The 20,582-nt window shown below is 48.8% G+C and overlaps 1 long non-coding RNA gene across 1 annotated transcript; it reads right to left on the minus strand.

Annotated features, from left to right (window-relative positions):
* Nucleotides 1–70: 70 nt before the first annotated feature.
* LOC123094768 (uncharacterized) lies at nucleotides 71–17,683 on the minus strand. The gene is made up of 3 exons (XR_006445961.1): nucleotides 17,542–17,683; nucleotides 1,221–1,311; nucleotides 71–171 (listed from the first exon to the last, which is right to left on the minus strand). It is a non-coding gene; the product is annotated as an uncharacterized lncRNA (long non-coding RNA).
* Nucleotides 17,684–20,582: the final 2,899 nt, after the last annotated feature.

Raw genomic sequence — 20,582 nt, forward strand, 5'->3', positions numbered from 1 at the left:
TCTACCACACTCTATGTCAAAATAAGAATAGTCAGTGTCCTTACTGAAAAAATATTAGTATTTCTAAAAACCAGAATAAACTGTAACACAGAGGAACATAAATCAACATAATTTTGAATTGCATCCGAGGTGAGCAGTGAGCACCACATCGGCAGCTTTATCTTCACCAATCTGCAACAGATATATCCACATGAGGCCCTAAAATTAAATAAAAAACAGAATGTATAATGAATTCCAAAAAAAAGAAATCCCTAGGATTGCTCGCTGAGTAAAGCAGAAAGTCACATTAGTCGGCGTACACACGCCCCAGAACGCCTTGCACATCCCGGCGCTTGGGCGGACTGTAGCCTGCGCGGCTACGCCGTGCCGTGGAGGTTGAGCCAGTCGAAGATGAAGCGTGGCCTAGCATGTCGATGTAGCACCAAAAAATAGGTCTGCAGGAATGACACACCTACGCACCCCTATGAGGAAGTTTGTCCATGCGTGCGTGGAGTAATAGCGTTGTGCGGGCGGCAAGGAGGTCCAGCGTGGGAGGCGGGGTCCTGTGAGTAGAGCGCCGACGAGGGTGCCGTTGAATGCCTGTTGCCACCGGCATTCAACTTGTCTGGAATGCATGGCTGGTAAACGAGCACGACATCGACGGAGTCTGCTGCTGCAGCGTGGAGGAACACATTGGTGAGCAAAATCGGAGTGGGACACAATATGTACGTGACGATCTCTCTCTCGCTCCCTCTCGCCCGGTTGAAAAAGGTATATGCTCTATCACTTTGAAAAGAAGAAATCTTGAATTTAATAATTACAAACCATGCACACAATTGTAGAAAGCAAACACATCTAGAAGACCACATGTATATTAGTAGTAGAATAAATAGCATTTATTGCGGACAAAAGCAGTGAAATAAGTTGATATTCTTTATTCACTTCAGTGCAGATGCATCCTTTGTGTGTGCTTGTGGGTGGTGAGATGCACCAACCTATTCAGCATATTCGAGAGAAGTGAGACACATAAGATGCTACATGAAAGCTGTAGTTTTTCAGCTTTAAGAACTGCCCGTGCGTTCTTATGGGGAATAAAAATCATTTTAGACAAACGTGTTCTTATAAAATTATCAACAGAATACGGTTGACACTTCAGCCATTTTTGGAGAGGTTGAATCTAAGACACAGGAAGCAGTGCAAACCAAGCAAGATGGTAGATAAATTAAGGGAGGCCCAATTACCTTTGCTGAGTGTTTTACTAACTGAAAGAAGGTTATTCAGGTGAAGCTTGTGCTCTGAACGAGACCCCATGTCAGCAAGTTGGCAAAGTCACTGGGATACACAATATAGTAAAAATCCATGGAATTATGAAAAGGCAGAGATATGAATGCGAAAGAACTGTTAAATGCATGCTATATTAGGCAGCTCGTAGACACTTGCCATATCAATCACCAGCTATTATCTTTCATAACACAAGATATGTGTAATATGTTTGTGACGTCCCCGATTTAATCGTACACTAATCATGCACGCAAACGTGTACGATCAAGATCAGGGACTCACGGGAAGATATCACAACACAACTCTAAAACATAAATAAGTCATACAAGCATCATAATACAAGCCAGGGGCCTCGAGGGCTCAAATACAAGTGCTCGATCATAGACGAGTCAGCGGAAGCAACAATATCTGAGTACAGACATAAGTTAAACAAGTTTGCCTTAAGAAGGCTAGCACAAACTGGGATACAGATCGAAAGAGGCGCAGGCCTCCTGCCTGGGATCCTCCTAACTACTCCTGGTCGTCGTCAGCGGGCTGCACGTAGTAGTAGGCACCTCCGGTGTAGTAGGGGTCGTCGTCGACGGTGGCGTCTGGCTCCTGGACTCCAGCATCTGATTGCGACAACCAGAAAGAAAGGAAAGGGGGGAAAGGGGGGAGAAAGCAACCGTGAGTACTCATCCAAAGTACTCGCAAGCAAGGAACTACACTACATATGCATGGGTATATGTGTAAGGAGGCCATATCAGTGGACTGAACTGCAGAATGCCAGAATAAAAGGGGGATAGCTAGTCCTATCGAAGACTACGCTTCTGGCAGCCTCCGTCTCGCAGCACGTAGAAGAGAGTAGATTGAAGTCCTCCAAGTAGCATCTCCAAGTAGCATCTCCAAGTAGCATCTCCAGTAGCATCGCATAGCATAATCCTACCCGGCGATCCCCTCCTCATATCCCTGAGGGAGAGCGACCACCGGTTGTATCTGGCACTTGGAAGGGTGTGTTTTATTAAGTATCCGGTTCTAGTTGTCATAAGGTCAAGGTACAACTCCAAGTCGTCCTGTTACCGAAGATCACGGCTATTCGAATAGATTAACTTCCCTGCAGGGGTGCACCACATAACCCAACACGCTCGATCCCATTTGGCCGGACACACTTTCCTGGGTCATGCCCGGCCTCGGAAGATCAACACGTCGCAGCCCCACCTAGGCACAACAGAGAGGTCAGCACGCCGGTCTAAACCTAAGCGCACAGGGGTCTGGGCCCATCGCCCTTAGCACACCTGCACGTTGCGTACGCGGCCGGTGAGCGGACCTAGCAACCTCCATTACAAAGGAAGTTGTGTTAACGCAGTCCAACCCGGCGCGCGCCACTCAGTCGCTGACGTCAAGAAGGCTTCGGCTGATACCACAACGCCGGGATACCCATAACTACTCCCGCGTAGATGGTTAGTGCGTATAGGCTCGTAGCCGACTCAGATCAAATACCAAGATCTCGTTAAGCGTGTTAAGTATCCGCGAACGCCGAACAGGGCCAGGCCCACCTGTCTCCTAGGTGGTCTCAACCTGCCCTGCCGCTCCGCCACAAAGTAACAGTCGGGGGCCGTCGGGAACCCAGGCCCACCTCTACCGGGATGGAGCCACCTGCCCCTTTAGCCCCCATCTCCGAACAATATCATAGGTAATGTAACTGTGTAAAGTATATCGTATATGCCCGTGATCACCTCCCGAAGTGATCACGGCCCAGTAGTATAGCATGGCAGACGGACAAGAGTGTAGGGCCACTGATGGAACACTAGCATCCTATACTAAGCAGTAGGATAGCAGGTAATGGTAACAACAGTAGTAGCAAGGACATGCTATGCATCAGGATAGGAATAACGGAAAGCAGTAACATGCTACACTACTTTAATGCAAGCAGTATAGAGAAAAGAGTAGGCGATATCTGGTGATCAAAGGGGGGGCTTGCCTGGTTGCTCTGGCAAGAGAGAGGGGTCGTCAACACCGTAGTCGAACTAGGCAGCAGCAGCGTCGGTCTCGTAGTCTACCGGAGAGAAAAGGGGGAAGAAACAATGAATACCAAGTAAACAGATGCATATCGATGCATGACATGTCAAGGAGCGATGCTAGGCGTGCCCTAACGTGGTATGAGGTGGTACTGGTTAAGGGGGGAATCATCCGGGAAAGTATTCCCGGTGTTTCGTGTTTTCGGGCAGAGGAGCCGGAGGGGGAAAGTTGCGGGTTCGATAGGTTAGGGGGGTGTGGCGGACGAACGGACTGCGTATCCGGATTCGTCTCGTCGCTCTGAGCAACTTTCATGTAGAAAGTATTTTCATCCGAGTTACGGTTTATTTTATATTAATTTTTAAAGTTTTTAAATCATTTTCTAATTCGTTAATTGTTAATTAAATTCAAAAAATAGTATTACTGCATCAGCATGATGTCAGCATGACATCATCAGTAAACAGAGGTGTTGACTGGTCAGGCTGACGTGTGGGACCCACCTGTCATACTCTGTTTAATTAATTAGGGTTAGGTTAACTAACTACTGCTTAGTTAGACTAACAGGTTAATTACTAATTAAGTAGGATTAATTAACTTAATTAATTCATTAGATAATTAATTGATTAATAATTAATTTTATTAAATCATTTTTATTTTTATCTATTATTTTTATTTTTAATACTTTTTTTTAAACGTTCTGTGGGGTGGGGCCCCCATGTCAGTGGGCCACTGGGGTCTATCGGGTCGGGCGTGCGAGCACGCGGGCACGAGCGCTCGATGGGGCGAGCCTGGGCGCTGGCCCAGGCGAACGGTGGGGGGGGGCGCCCGCGAGGCACGGAGCGGGGCGGGCCGCATGATGCAGGGGCGGCCGCCGGAGGCCGAAGCAACAGCGGGAGCGGCGACGGGGCTCGCCAGGAGGGGCGCAGGGCGCGGCCGTCACGGGCGAGCAGCACGGCAGCAGTGCGAGGTGGCGACGGTGGTGAGCGGGGACGGGGCCCAGAGACGGGGCGGAGGGCTGTGGCCGGACGCGGACACGACAGGCGCGCGTGGGCCGGCGAGTAGGGCCGTGGGGAGCGGGGCCACGAGCAGGGAACGGCGAGGCGCGTGAGGGAGAGGGTAAGGAGGAGGGCGGAGGCCGTGGCCTCACCGGGAGTTGTAGGGACGGGGCAGCGGGCTCGAGCTCGAGGAGGAGGACGAGGACGACGGCGGTCCGGCGAGGTTGGCGAGGTGGAGTAGCTTCGGACGGCATCGGGCGACGAGGTGGTTGTGACGCCCCCGATTTAATCGTACACTAATCATACATGCAAACGTGTACGATCAAGATCAGGGACTCACGGGAAGATATCACAACACAACTCTACAAATAAAATAAGTCATACAAGCATCATATTACAAGCCAGGGGCCTCGAGGGCTCGAATACAAGAGCTCGATCATAGACGAGTCAGCGGAAGCAACAATATCTGAGTACAGACATAAGTTAAACAAGTTTGCCTTAAGAAGGCTAGCACAAACTGGGATACAGATCGAAAGAGGCGCAGGCCTCCTGCCTGGGATCCTCCTAAACTACTCCTGGTCGTCGTCAGCAGGCTGCACGTAGTAGGGGCACCTCCGGTGTAGTAGGGGTCGTCGTTGACGGTGGCGTCTGGCTCCTGAACTCCAGCATCTGGTTGCGACAACCAGAAAGAAAGGAAAAGGGGGAAAAGGGGGGAGAAAGCAACCGTGAGTACTCATCCAAAGTACTCGCAAGCAAGGAACTACACTACATATGCATGGGTATATGTGTAAGGAGGCCATATCAGTGGACTGAACTGCAGAATGCCAGAATAAGAGGGGGGATAGCTAATCCTGTCGAAGACTACGCTTCTGGCAGCCTCCGTCTTGCAGCATGTAGGAGAGAGTAGATTGAAGTCCTTCATGTAGCATCTTCAAGTAGCATCTCCAAGCAGCATCTCCAAGTAGCATCGCATAGCATAACCCTACCCGGCGATCCTCCTCTCGTCGCCCTGTAGAAAAGCGATCACCGGGTTGTCTGTGGAACTTGGAAGGGTGTGTTTTATTAAGTATCCGGTTCTAGTTGTCATAAGGTCAAGGTACAACTCCAAGTCGTCTTGTTACCGAAGATCACGGCTATTCGAATAGATTAACTTCCCTGCAGGGGTGCACCACATAGCCCAACACGCTCGATCCCATTTGGCCGGACACACTTTCCTGGGTCATGCCCGGCCTCGGAAGATCAACACGTTGCAGCCCCACCTAGGCACAACAGAGAGGCCAGCACGCCGGTCTAAACCTAAGCGCACAGGGGTCTGGGCCCATCGCCCATAGCACACCTGCACGTTGCGAGGGCGGCCGAAAGCAGACCTAGCCTAGTGGCGTTCCAGTCCAATTCGGCGCGCGCCGCTCCGTCGCTGACGTCTGAAGTGCTTCGGCTGATACCACGACGTCGGGATACCCATAACTACTCCCGCGTAGATGGTTAGTGCGTATAGGCTCGTAGCCAACTCAGATCAAATACCAAGATCTCGTTAAGCGTGTTAAGTATCCGCGAACGCCGAACAGGGCCAGGCCCACCTGTCTCCTAGGTGGTCTCAACCTGCCCTGCCACTCCGCCACAAAGTAACAGTCGGGGGCCGTCGGGAACCCAGGCCCACCTCTACCGGGATGGAGCCACCTGCCCCTTCAGCCCCCAACTCCGAACAGTATCACAGGTAATGTAACAGTGTAAAGTATATAGTATATGCCCGTGATCACCTCCCGAAGTGATCACAGCCCAGTAGTATAGCATGGCAGACAGACAAGAGTGTAGGGCCACTGATGGAACACTAGCATCCTATACTAAGCATTTAGGATTGCGGGTAAGGTATCAATGACTGTAGCAGCAATGACAGGCTATGCATCAGAATAGGATTAACGAAAGCAGTAACATGCTACACTACTCTAATGCAAGCAGTATAGAGGAGAATAGGCGATATATGGTGATCAAAGGGGGGGCTTGCCTGGTTGCTCTGGCAAGAGAGAGAGGTCGTCAGCTCCGTAGTCGAACTGGGCAGCAGCAGTGTCGGTCTCGTAGTCTACCGGAGAGAAGAGGGGGAAGAAACAATGAATACCATGTAAACAGATGCATATCGATGCATGACATGTGACAAGTAACGATGCTAGGCGTGACCTGACGTGGTATGAGGTGATGCCGGTTAAGGGGGGAAACATCCGGGAAAATATCCCCGGTGTTTCGTGTTTTCGGGCAAGGGAGCCGGAGGGGGAAAGTTGCGAGTTCGATAGGTTAGGGGGGTATGGCGGACGAACGGACTGCGTATCCGGATTCGTCTCGTCGTTCTGAGCAACTCTCGTGTACAAAGTATTTTCATCCGAGTTACAGATTATTTTGTATAATTTTGTAAAGTTTTAGTAATATACTAGATTTTCTAAATTACTTTTAATTCAAGTTGACCAAGTCAATTTGACTAGTCAAAAGAGAGCTGTGACCCACATGTCATGGACTATTTACCTAAAATAAATAAATAAACCTAACTTATTTAATTGGGACCTACATGTCATCTACTATTAGACTAATTAACTTAGCACTAATTAATACTACTAGCTAAAGCTAGTACTAACAAGGGCCGGCCACAGCCCAACCGGCCACACGCACGGCACACACACAGCACGCAACACACGGTGCTAGAGGTTGAAAGTGTGTTCTGTCAATAAAAGATAGCATTTTGTGATTTTCATAGTATTTAATTCATGCCTTATTTGAATTTGGTCCAATGGGGTAACTTGGAGCTTGTCAAGTGTACTACCTAGACAAATTAATTCCAGCTAAGTTAAACTTTGTTTGACCACAGTTTTGTTGCCATCCAGAGGGTTAATAGAGTAGAAGTAACAAAAGCTAGCCAGCGCTACAGTAACATTCAGTTACTGTAGCAGCGGCAGCAGAGCAGCGAATCGCAGTGGCAGGGGTGGCCGCAAGCGCGGGCACGCGCGGCCGAGCGCGCGCGCCGGCGGGCAAAGCGAGGGAGGGGGGAGGGCGACGAGAGCGGGGCTGCATGGCAGGTGTGGAGGCGGCCTGCAGTGGTGCCGGCGTCAAGAGGAGCGGCGCCGGGGTTCGGCCTAGCAGCGTACGGCGGGCGGGAGGCGAGCAGGCGCAGGGAAGGGCGCGGACGGCGAGCGCGGGTGTGATAGCGCAGCACGGACAAGCAGCGGCCCTAGCGGGCGTGGCCGGAGCTTCAGCCGTGTTGGCGGCCGGTGACGAGCGCGGCGGTAGCAAGTGCAACGGCGACAACGAGCTACGGTGGCGATGGTAGTAGCAGCAGGAAACAACGAACCAAGCCTACAGGAGAGGGGTTTCGACCGGGAGCTCACCGCGGAGGCACACGGAGGCCCGTTGGTGGCTTAGGAGCTGCAGAGGCGATGGATCGATGAAGGGCAGCGGCGACGACCGAGGAAGAAGATGCGTCGATCCGTTCGATGATGTGGCCTCCCGGCCTCGATCCGGCGGCGTAGTCGACGCTGCGGACAGCGAAGGCGCTGCTGGAAAGGTCCCAGCCTACGGGGCCGACAGAGAGCATGCGGATGATGAGAACCATGGCGCCGATGGCTCGGTAGTGCGCGAGGAAGGAGGCAGCGAGGGGGAGGAAAAGTGGCGAGGCTAGGGTTCTCCAGGGGGGTTTCGGTGGCCTTATCCATCCACGCGACCGAGGGATCACCGACGCGTGCACATCGCCGGCTATGGCGCCGGTGGATGAGCGCCACGCCCTCCCGTGAACAGGAGGAAGGAGAGGCTAGGCTGGGCTGGGTCATTTTGCCTAATGGGCCACGTGCCCAGTAGATTAGGTATTATGTTTCTCACCTCCTTTTGTTTACTTTAATTGTTTCCAGGGGAAATCTAAAAATCCATTAAATGATAGTTCCTACATGGTAACCACTTAGTGAATATTTACAACCCAACAAACATTTTAATTGACAGTTTTAAGAAATAAAAATTTGACTTGTTATTTGAAATTTGAATTTGACTCCGATTTCATCAAGTGGCAAATTGGCTTAATAAAACGTGATGACATGGTACATTAGGGTGGGTTACTGTAGCTTAATTATCCGGGTGTCACAATTCTCCTCCGCTACAAGAAATCTCGTCCCGAGATTTAAGAGGTAGTGAAAGGGGGGAAGGTTTGGTAATGAATCTAGCGGGTCTTCTCATGCTGGCTTGCTCTTCTTGAAGAGGCCGGTCCAATACATTGATGTCTTCATTTCTCTGCTTCAAGTCATCAAGATAAAGTCGGTATCCTTTCTTCGGGGGGTTCCATCATACTTACGAAAGAATAAGGGGGTATTCTGGGAGAACGAACCTCTACAAGGTTGACTATCGGTCGATATCATCGGGGAAGGTGGCAGAAAGTAACTCTCAAATTGAATCTTAAGAAAATATCGAGAGTAAGGTAAGGAGGTATCATGGAAAGTTTCGAGCGGGCAGGCAATCGTTCAATGTCTGAAACGAACTGTTGAAGGGGTTTAGAGCAATGTGATTAAGCATTGCATCTGGTACCTGAATAGATCAACAGGCTGGTGGCCCGTGAATTACATACAAAGTCAAACGCGAGGAATAACTTTGACAACGGGGTGTATAGGAGAGTCAGGTTTTGATCCTGTGGAACTGTGGGTTATGGGCCCACCATGTGGTTGAAAGTAGGAAGGGGGCCGACATCTTGCACGGTCACGATAGTAAGGCGTGTCAGAGGGTAGCCTATCAGTTATGTCGGCAACAACATCGATACCAAGGGCGAGGGATGAAGAGAACCATTTTCCTGCTCGTTGAACGAGGCGGGCCAATAGACAAGGTTCTCGTCCATCGGTGGCTACCGGAATGTCATCAACAATAGTAACATGGTCTTACTGACAGAGCGGTACCACGAGGTGTTTACATAAGCAGGAGAATATTACTGCTTAGGTCATACAGATCACAAGAAAGGTTAAATCAAACAATGGAAAGGAAAATATGATTATCAGATTAAATAGAACAATGAAAAGGAAAATGTGTTAAAACACATATTTCAGGGATATATCCTTCCCAAGGACAAGCAGAGCATGATATCATGTCAGGATATAATTTTAGAAAACCCCTTAGGTAAGGGGAGAGAAATTTCAAGACATTACCCATACAACGGCGTTTGGATAATTGAGAAACAAACATCTTAGCATTGGGCTTCAAATGTTCTTGTTAAAAATCGGAGTACCACAGACATGCTTCGAGATAGCATTGACATGGTCTTCAAGCAAATGTCAGATTTTGGATACAAAGGATCCATCGGAAACAACTTATAGAATAAGTCTTACCATTTCCTCATGGAAGAATGGATAACCTTGCTGAAACTGAATATATAACAATAGGGCCTCCGGCCAGCTGTGCTAGGCACGACATCACCTTACCGGGTCACATAAAGACCATTATTATAACTCTTGGAAATATGTTCCAACCATCATATCTGACCGAGATTCAGATCTGATTGGAGTGAGGATACCTCAGACTCAGGATGCCTGAGAAGAAAGGTGCAACACAAATTGTCGAGATGACATTGTAAGATTCTCGAGAAATAACGTACGGAAGCAAGGCTTCGAAACCAGAGTTCATCAGTAAACCAAAGAGAGGATGAGGAGGTGGCTGATGGACTCAACGACAATTCAACTAGGTATCCCAAAAGATGGATCTCCACAATTATTTGGATAAGGAGATAGCATTTGTCAGATCAAATGATGTAATGAAGTATGCTCGAGTAAAACATACACAATTAAACATTGGCTGAAAGGTGCGCCCGAAATATGGGTTGGGTTGCACGACCAATGTCAGAATGGTGATTCAATAATCAATAGTCTAAGAATGAACGGCCGACCATTAACTTGAAAGCAATAGGGTTGATAGAAGGAAAGAATCCAAACAACACCGTTCACTTGTTGGAATCAACACGGGGACCAAGAAAGAATGGTGATGGTGAGAAGTATCACTTGTATTAAGAGTTCTCAAGAGGTAGTGAAATTCTCACAACATTGAGGTCATAAGAGATGTTAATGTCCCAAGGTAAAGAAGGGCAATTACTGGATATCAAGGAACTCAAGGTATATCACCAAACACGAACAAGCTTGTGTTGGTGGGAAGGCAATAAAGTGGTCGATGATAACACAGATCATCAAGGGCAAGGATGGTATTTCTCATCATGAATTCAATTGATATCCTGGAAGAGCTCATAAGGTTGATGATGATCACGACGCACTTTGTCGAGAGATTTCAAGATGTAATCGATCGGCGATGACATCAAGTCGAACGAATGGTGAAGCGAATGATTATTGGAACCGTAGTTATGGCACAAACTCAAGCTCAAGTTTGTTGTTCAAGGAGAAATGATATGATGAGGAAAATCAACATAAGCTTAGCTCATCATCAAAAATTGTGCTCCAGGAAGAAGGACCAGGTAGTATAGTTAAAAAGTTGCACGATAATGATATGGCCGATCAGGCTAGGAATGACTTGAAGGATTAATAAATTTGTAAGCAATGATGGGTTCAAATACTTGTTGAATCGCAATGCGAACTCGATTCAGTTATCGGTGTCTTTGAGTGTATAATAACTCAGAGCCCGTGAAAAATTGGAATCAATGGGAAGGTAGCACTTGATGAAGAACTCATAAGAAGTTATGCAGTTCCATGATAAACTTGAGATACAAGGGGTAATACTCGACACAAGATCAAAGTATAGATTGGACGGGTGTATTGATCCATAGAAGACAATTGTTTTAACTTGTCCGAGAAATGGAATCAAAGAAGAACAATCATGGTCGGAACCACGGTTGCAAGGGATCAATTCACAGATACCATATGTTAGTTATCAAGGAAATAGTTATTATTACAAGAAGCTTCCATGATAGGATATACATCGCGTCCATGGGCATGAACACAAGGTTCAAGGTCGACTCCCACTTTCTCAATACATAATCTTTCATTCACTTCTCGCCTTCAACGAAATCGTGTGTTGAAATTTTATCTGACATAACACTAGTAGAGTATGACCCGTAGTAGTTTCCGGGTTCACACAGTTTAGAGAAGGCATATGTCCAACCCATCGGGCCTCTTAGGAACATATACCACAAACTTCAGGAGTAAATAACACAAGCTCGATAGCAGAGCATGGTTGACAAAGCAGGGGATACAATTTACCAAAGGCGGTATACATCCTAGGAAAGGCTCAAGGTTATTGAATATGAAGGACATTGTCGGATAAAATCCAACAAAGGATCTGGGGTGAGTATCGGCACACAACCAGAGGAAGAAGAATGCACGGGCATCATATTATAGAACATCGGAATAATTCGATGCTTAGATAATAAAGGAATTTCGATTTCCAAAACAAAGGATCAGAAGCAGTCGCTCTGATCAAGGATGGATAAGTTGGATATACCAGAGGCACAATTGACGACAAATAGTTTGGTCGAGAACCAGCTCATGTTCAAAAATGATGTCTGAGCCGGAAGGATAATTTAGAAGGGTTGATAGATGATTGTGTGCATTCGCACACATGCTGAATCAATAGGATCAAAATGACGGTGCCTAAGGATACTAACGAATATTGCCAGACATATGGAAAGCATCCATAATGCAAGCAGACAAGTATTGCAGAGCAATAAGCTATTAAGGATTTTTGGAGGATCAATTAGTATTTCGAAGACCATTGTGAAACACATGAACAACTTGGGGATGAGCGGATACTCGATAAGTGCGAGAGTTATCCATAGGGGTATTCAGGTGACAAAGAACAGCAAGGCGATAAGCTCAAAGGATTATCGAAACAACGACGAGTGTTTCGAGGTATCTGGTAATAACAAGACCAACTGGGGATGAATGTAAGAATAACAACTGCAAGTGGTTATCCATAAGGGTTGACGGTGGAAGGGGAATTGCAAATGTGATGAACATAAGTTCTCGGGTTAACAGCGGAGAGTATCTTCACGGTCTTCTGGTGCAGCAGACGATCATCAGTAACAAGGGGCTCTTCGGGTGAAAGTGATAACGAGATCCTATTGTTAGATTTAGTAAACTTCATTTAACCCGAATAGAGGAGAGATCAGAATCCCAGAGTATAGACGAGGAGTAAAAGATCCTAATACCACCCTAATGGCGACGTGGGCCCATGGGCCGCACAGCCATGTTAGTAAAACAGTTTTCATCAACTAGACTCAACTTCGGCCAAGGAGTGTGGAAGGGGAATTCCTACAGGCAGTCGGCTCTGATACCAACTTGTGACGCCCCCGATTTAATCGTACACTAATCATACATGCAAACGTGTACGATCAAGATCAGGGACTCACGGGAAGATATCACAACACAACTCTACAAATAAAATAAGTCATACAAGCATCATATTACAAGCCAGGGGCCTCGAGGGCTCGAATACAAGAGCTCGATCATAGACGAGTCAGCGGAAGCAACAATATCTGAGTACAGACATAAGTTAAACAAGTTTGCCTTAAGAAGGCTAGCACAAACTGGGATACAGTTCGAAAGAGGCGCAGGCCTCCTGCCTGGGATCCTCCTAAACTACTCCTGGTCGTCGTCAGCAGGCTGCACGTAGTAGGGGCACCTCCGGTGTAGTAGGGGTCGTCGTTGACGGTGGCGTCTGGCTCCTGAACTCCAGCATCTGGTTGCGACAACCAGAAAGAAAGGAAAAGGGGGAAAAGGGGGGAGAAAGCAACCGTGAGTACTCATCCAAAGTACTCGCAAGCAAGGAACTACACTACATATGCATGGGTATATGTGTAAGGAGGCCATATCAGTGGACTGAACTGCAGAATGCCAGAATAAGAGGGGGGATAGCTAATCCTGTCGAAGACTACGCTTCTGGCAGCCTCCGTCTTGCAGCATGTAGGAGAGAGTAGATTGAAGTCCTTCATGTAGCATCTTCAAGTAGCATCTCCAAGCAGCATCTCCAAGTAGCATCGCATAGCATAACCCTACCCGGCGATCCTCCTCTCGTCGCCCTGTAGAAAAGCGATCACCGGGTTGTCTGTGGAACTTGGAAGGGTGTGTTTTATTAAGTATCCGGTTCTAGTTGTCATAAGGTCAAGGTACAACTCCAAGTCGTCCTGTTACCGAAGATCACGGCTATTCGAATAGATTAACTTCCCTGCAGGGGTGCACCACATAGCCCAACACGCTCGATCCCATTTGGCCGGACACACTTTCCTGGGTCATGCCCGGCCTCGGAAGATCAACACGTCGCAGCCCCACCTAGGCACAACAGAGAGGCCAGCACGCCGGTCTAAACCTAAGCGCACAGGGGTCTGGGCCCATCGCCCATAGCACACCTGCACGTTGCGAGGGCGGCCGAAAGCAGACCTAGCCTAGTGGCGTTCCAGTCCAATTCGGCGCGCGCCGCTCCGTCGCTGACGTCTGAAGTGCTTCGGCTGATACCACGACGTCGGGATACCCATAACTACTCCCGCGTAGATGGTTAGTGCGTATAGGCTCGTAGCCAACTCAGATCAAATACCAAGATCTCGTTAAGCGTGTTAAGTATCCGCGAACGCCGAACAGGGCCAGGCCCACCTGTCTCCTAGGTGGTCTCAACCTGCCCTGCCACTCCGCCACAAAGTAACAGTCGGGGGCCGTCGGGAACCCAGGCCCACCTCTACCGGGATGGAGCCACCTGCCCCTTCAGCCCCCAACTCCGAACAGTATCACAGGTAATGTAACAGTGTAAAGTATATAGTATATGCCCGTGATCACCTCCCGAAGTGATCACAGCCCAGTAGTATAGCATGGCAGACAGACAAGAGTATAGGGCCACTGATGGAACACTAGCATCCTATACTAAGCATTTAGGATTGCGGGTAAGGTATCAATGACTGTAGCAGCAATGACAGGCTATGCATCAGAATAGGATTAACGAAAGCAGTAACATGCTACACTACTCTAATGCAAGCAGTATAGAGGAGAATAGGCGATATATGGTGATCAAAGGGGGGGCTTGCCTGGTTGCTCTGGCAAGAGAGAGAGGTCGTCAGCTCCGTAGTCGAACTGGGCAGCAGCAGTGTCGGTCTCGTAGTCTACCGGAGAGAAGAGGGGGAAGAAACAATGAATACCATGTAAACAGATGCATATCGATGCATGACATGTGACAAGTAACGATGCTAGGCGTGACCTGACGTGGTATGAGGTGATGCCGGTTAAGGGGGGAAACATCCGGGAAAATATCCCCGGTGTTTCGTGTTTTCGGGCAAGGGAGCCGGAGGGGGAAAGTTGCGAGTTCGATAGGTTAGGGGGGTATGGCGGATGAACGGACTGCGTATCCGGATTCGTCTCGTCGTTCTGAGCAACTCTCGTGTACAAAGTATTTTCATCCGAGTTACAGATTATTTTGTATAATTTTGTAAAGTTTTAATAATATACTAGATTTTCTAAATTACTTTTAATTCAAGTTGACCAAGTCAATTTGACTAGTCAAAAGAGAGCTGTGACCCACATGTCATGGACTATTTACCTAAAATAAATAAATAAACCTAACTTATTTAATTGGGACCTACATGTCATCTACTATTAGACTAATTAACTTAGCACTAATTAATACTACTAGCTAAAGCTAGTACTAACAAGGGCCGGCCACAGCCCAACCGGCCACACGCACGGCACACACACAGCACGCAACACACGGTGCTAGAGGTTGAAAGTGTGTTCTGTCAATAAAAGATAGCATTTTGTGATTTTCATAGTATTTAATTCATGCCTTATTTGAATTTGGTCCAATGGGGTAACTTGGAGCTTGTCAAGTGTACTACCTAGACAAATTAATTCCAGCTAAGTTAAACTTTGTTTGACCACAATTTTGTTGCCATCCAGAGGGTTAATAGAGTAGAAGTAACAAAAGCTAGCCAGCGCTACAGTAACATTCAGTTACTGTAGCAGCGGTAGCAGAGCAGCGAATCGCAGTGGCAGGGGTGGCCGCAAGCGCGGGCACGCGCGGCCGAGCGCGCGCGCCGGCGGGCAAAGCGAGGGAGGGGGGAGGGCGACGAGAGCGGGGCTGCATGGCAGGTGTGGAGGCGGCCTGCAGTGGTGCCGGCGTCAAGAGGAGCGGCGCCGGGGTTCGGCCTAGCAGCGTACGGCGGGCGGGAGGCGAGCAGGCGCAGGGAAGGGCGCGGACGGCGAGCGCGGGTGTGATAGCGCAGCACGGACAAGCAGCGGCCCTAGCGGGCGTGGCCGGAGCTTCAGCCGTGTCGGCGGCCGGTGACGAGCGCGGCGGTAGCAAGTGCAACGGCGACAACGAGCTACGGTGGCGATGGTAGTAGCAGCAGGAAACAACGAACCAAGCCTACAGGAGAGGGGTTTCGACCGGGAGCTCACCGCGGAGGCACACGGAGGCCCGTTGGTGGCTTAGGAGCTGCAGAGGCGATGGATCGATGAAGGGCAGCGGCGACGACCGAGGAAGAAGATGCGTCGATCCGGTCGATGATGTGGCCTCCCGGCCTCGATCCGGCGGCGTAGTCGACGCTGCGGACAGCGAAGGCGCTTCTGGAAAGGTCCCAGCCTACGGGGCCGACAGAGAGCATGCGGATGATGAGAACCATGGCGCCGATGGCTCGGTAGTGCGCGAGGAAGGAGGCAGCGAGGGGGAGGAAAAGTGGCGAGGCTAGGGTTCTCCAGGGGGGTTTCGGTGGCCTTATCCATCCACGCGACCGAGGGATCGCCGACGCGTGCACATCGCCGGCTATGGCGCCGGTGGATGAGCGCCACGCCCTCCCGTGAACAGGAGGAAGGAGAGGCTAGGCTGGGCTGGGTCATTTTGCCTAATGGGCCACGTGCCCAGTAGATTAGGTATTATGTTTCTCACCTCCTTTTGTTTATTGTTTTCCTTATTTATCTACTGTTTTGTATTTAGTTTAGGTACTAAATGATTTCACTTAAAGTTGAAACTCCTCACATAATTACCTCCTGATATTTTAGGTGTTGTCCAAAAAGTTTGGGTTATTTAGAAATGTTTGAAACTAAGTTCGTATTTTAATGGGCATAATAAGTGATGCTTGTTCACTTTAATTGTTTCCAGGGGAAATCTAAAAATCCATTAAATGATAGTTCCTACATGGTAACCACTTAGTGAATATTTACAACCCAACAAACATTTTAATTGACAGTTTTAAGAAATAAAAATTTGACTTGTTATTTGAAATTTGAATTTGACTCCGATTTCATCAAGTGGCAAATTGGCTTAATAAAACGTGATGACATGGTACATTAGGGTGGGTTACTGTAGCTTAATTATCCGGGTGTCACAGTGGTCCCAGGGACGGCGAGCGGCGGCGTTGTCGAGGGCGCCGGCGACATCGGGACGGCCCCCTCCCGATCCAAATCGGGCAGAGGGGGGGCCAGGGAGAGGGAGGGTCGGCTAGGAGGAGGTCGAGGACGGCGAGGAGCGCCGACGGCTTCGGCAGGGTGGGGCGTCGTGCCCGGCCCAGATCGGGCAGAGGGGGGACGGCGCGGAGTGAGGGGGGAGTGGGGGGTTCGTCCCCGATCCAATCTGGATCGGGAGGAGGGTGGGAACGATGTGGGGGGGGGAGTGCGGGTGGTTGGGTTAGGGTTTGCGGGGGGTGTGGGGATAAGGTGTGGCCGACTGGGCCAGTTGGGCCGGCTTGTCAGGCCACTGGCTGGGCCGAGGCCCAGTTGGCCTGGGGGTTTTCTTCCTTTTTCTTTTTATATATATTTTCTTGTCTCTTTTTATTTGTAGTTTCTTTTATTTTCAGTTTTATAAAATTACCACTAGTGCCTAATTTGTATTTACCAATAAACTACTATGAGATTAATTCTTAACCCATAATAAAATAGTGTTAGCATTTTATAAATTCAATAGGCATTTGTTTAATTGTTTTCACTATTGTTTTAATTGTTTTAGGGCCTTTAAACATTTTATCAAAGTTTGGTTTCTCCACCATAATTATCTATGTATTATTTGGTTCACTCCGAATATTTAAATTTTAATATTTAAAAACTTTTATTGTTTACTCGATTTTTGAATTTGAAATTCGAACTAGGTTCCGAACTAACGCGAGTTTATCCACAGTAACCGAGGTGACGTGGCATCATTAGCGGGGATTACTGTAGCTTAATTACCCGGGCATCACAATGTTGTCCAGTACATGAAACTTGTGGGTAGAAGAAGTAAACAAATATAGTCTGTCCACAGCTACCTTCATGTTTGTCTTTTTCTGGGAAATGATCCCATGATAAATGGATTGGAGAGAAAATGATATCCCTACCTCGAATCTGTACTTAGTGAGATACTCTTCTCCGGCTTCTCAAATGCGGAACTTCTCTACAAATAAAAAATAACTGCAGATCAATCAACAACAAAATGTAAGTGAATTTCAGATCAGTCGGAATTAATTCAAAAGCATGCCCTCTTCATGAGACCGTGAAGCTTTCTTGCATTTTGTGTTGAAATAAATGTACCATCTGATAGCAGACCAATTTTTTTGTTTCTTTATAAATGATTTGCTCTCTCCCCCTCCCCCTCCCCCTCCCCCCTCTCTCTCTCTCTCTCCCTCTCTCTCTCCCTCCCTCCCTCTCCCCCCTCTCTTTTATGGCCTGCATAGGACATTTAGCAAGGCATTAGGTCTAACATATGACAGTGCTACGAATAGAAACATAAAACATGTACTTGGAAGGATCATGCTCAGAACACGAATACAAGGGATAAATATTTTTTACATTTATCACTAATGATGTCTAAATACACCTTGCAATGTGCCTGTCTTACAATTAGATAAAGCCATCAATTTGTGAGTGGAGGGGAAAATTAAAAGTTCATGAGAAAGTTATCACCACTTTTCTGCGTTGGTGCACACCGATGATTAAGGACATGAAGCAACTCTTCTTTGTCTCTTTTATACAATTTCACCTTGCCACTGCAAAAAAAATGTAATTACGCTTTCATTATCTTGCAATCTTGAAGTTTCTTTGGAATGCCGTCAACCTGAAATGAAGGTTATCACTCTAAAAAGAGTGTCATGTTAAGGAAAATGCACCAGACTGTATCTGAGGCAAATTAATGTTGGATTGATCTTTCAATAATTTGAATTTGGTGGTAGACTAAGTGCATGTGACGCCCGGGTAATCAAGCTACAGTAACCCTCTGGTAATGATGCCACGTCACCTCGATTATTGTTGATAATCTCGCGTTATTTCAGAACCGATCCAAATTCAAATTTGAAAATAAGTCAAACAATAAAAGTTTTCAAACATTAAAATAAAAATGTTTGGTTTGTGCCAAATATTACAAAGGTAATTATGGTGCAACAAACCCATTTTTATAAAGTGCCTAAGTAATTTAAAATGAATTATAAACAGAAAAGAAAATAAATAAAAGAAAAGGAAAACAGAAAACAAGAAAACAAAACAAAAAAAGAAGAAGAACCCCCCCCCCCCCGCTGGGCCACGGCCCAGCAGACCATCGGGCCGCCAGGCCGGCCCAGCCGCACCCCACCCCCTCCTTCATATCCCCACCAGGGGAAACCCTAACAACCCACCTCACTCCCCCCACTCCCCCCCCCGCGCCGCTCCCACGATCTGGATCGTCGGGCTCGACCCCGATCCCGTCGCTCCCCACTCCCTCGAACCCCATCTCTCCCCTCGATCCCCTCCACCTCGCAGACGCGTGCGCGCACACACACACACACATCGCGCCAGGGAGAGGAGGTCCCTGCGCCCGATCCCCGCTGCCCCGGACGCCGCCCCGACGGCCGCGCCCCGACACCCGGTGCTGCCCGACGCCGCTTGCCGTTGCTGCCGACGCCGTTGCTTGCCGCCCCGGCCCCGTCACCGACCCGCGCCACTCGCCGGGCTGCCCCTCTCCGACCACGTCGCCGTCCGCCTCCCCGCCGGCCTGCTTCCGCGTCGACCGCGTCGTCCTCTCCGTCGACGCCTCGTCCCCGTCGCCCTCCTCACGCCCGCTGCCTAGTCCCTACGACCCGCCGTGAGCCCCGCCTCCTCTCCTCTCCCCCCCCACGACGCACTCACCGCGACCGGCCGCGTCCCGCAACTCCACGCCGGCGCGCCGCCCGCGCCGTGCTCGCGGCCACCACGACCGCACGCGCCCGTCCCCTGTTGCGGCGCCTCGCCGCTGGCCCCGTGCCCCCTTGTGTTGGTCTGCTGCGGTGGCTGACGCTGCGGGCGCTGCCGCCGTCGTCCACCCGCGCCCGCCGTGGCCTTGCCTCTGCCGCGACCCGCGCCTTCACCACTCGCGGCCACGGCTGGTGCCTCGCCACGACCGCCCAGCTCTGCCATGGCCTTCGCCTTACCCCTTCCTGTCCGGCCACTCCCTGCGCCACGCTCCTCGCCGGCGTTTGCCACTGGCCTTGCCTCGCTTCCCCCCTCGCTCGGGCGACGCCCGAGACCCGGCGCCCGCTAGCGCCTGTAAACCGCATCGCCCCTCTGGGCCACTGCCAAACGGGGCCCAGCCCCAGAACGTTTCAAAAAGAAAGATTAAAAGAAAATAATAAAAATATTAATTAATCAGTTAATTAATTAATTAAATTAATTAACTTAACTAATTCTGATTAGATTAACCTAATTACCAATTAAACTAGTTAATCTGTTTTAGTTAATCAGTCAATGACAGTGGGGCCCACCCCCCTAATTAATACTAATTAGGTTAATTAATACGTCTAATTAAAATGTGTCACTGACCAATGGGACCCACTGGTCAGGTTGACCAGTCAACTCTGTTGACTGCTGACATCAGCATGACATCATGCTGATGTCATAAAACCAAATTTTGAATTAAATTAAATAATTAATTAAATTCTAGAAATTAATAAAATCTTTAGAAAAATCATATTTTTTAATCCGTAACTCGGATTAAATTATTTTCAACATGAAAGTTGCTCAGAACGACGAGACGAATCCGGATACGCAGTCCGTTCATCCGCCGCACACCCCTAACCTATCGAACCCGCAACTTTCCCCCTCCGGCTCCTCTGCCCGAAAACACGAAACACCGGGGATATTTTCCCGGATGTTTCCCCCCTTAACCGGCATCACCTCATACCATGTTAGGGCCCGCCTAGCATCGTTACTTGTCTTGTCATGCATCGATATGCATCTGTTTACATGGTATTCATTGTTTCTCCCCCCCCCTTTTCTTTCCGGTAGACTACGAGACCGACGCTGCTGCTGCCCAGTTCGACTACGGAGTTGACGACCCCTCTCTCTTGCCAAAGCAACGAGGCAAGCCCCCCCCCCTTGATCACCAGATATCGCCTATTCTACTCTATACTGCTTGCATTAGAGTAGTGTAGCA

Source organism: Triticum aestivum, chromosome 4B (genome assembly GCF_018294505.1).
Source record: "Triticum aestivum cultivar Chinese Spring chromosome 4B, IWGSC CS RefSeq v2.1, whole genome shotgun sequence".
Taxonomy (NCBI): Eukaryota; Viridiplantae; Streptophyta; class Magnoliopsida; order Poales; family Poaceae; genus Triticum; species Triticum aestivum.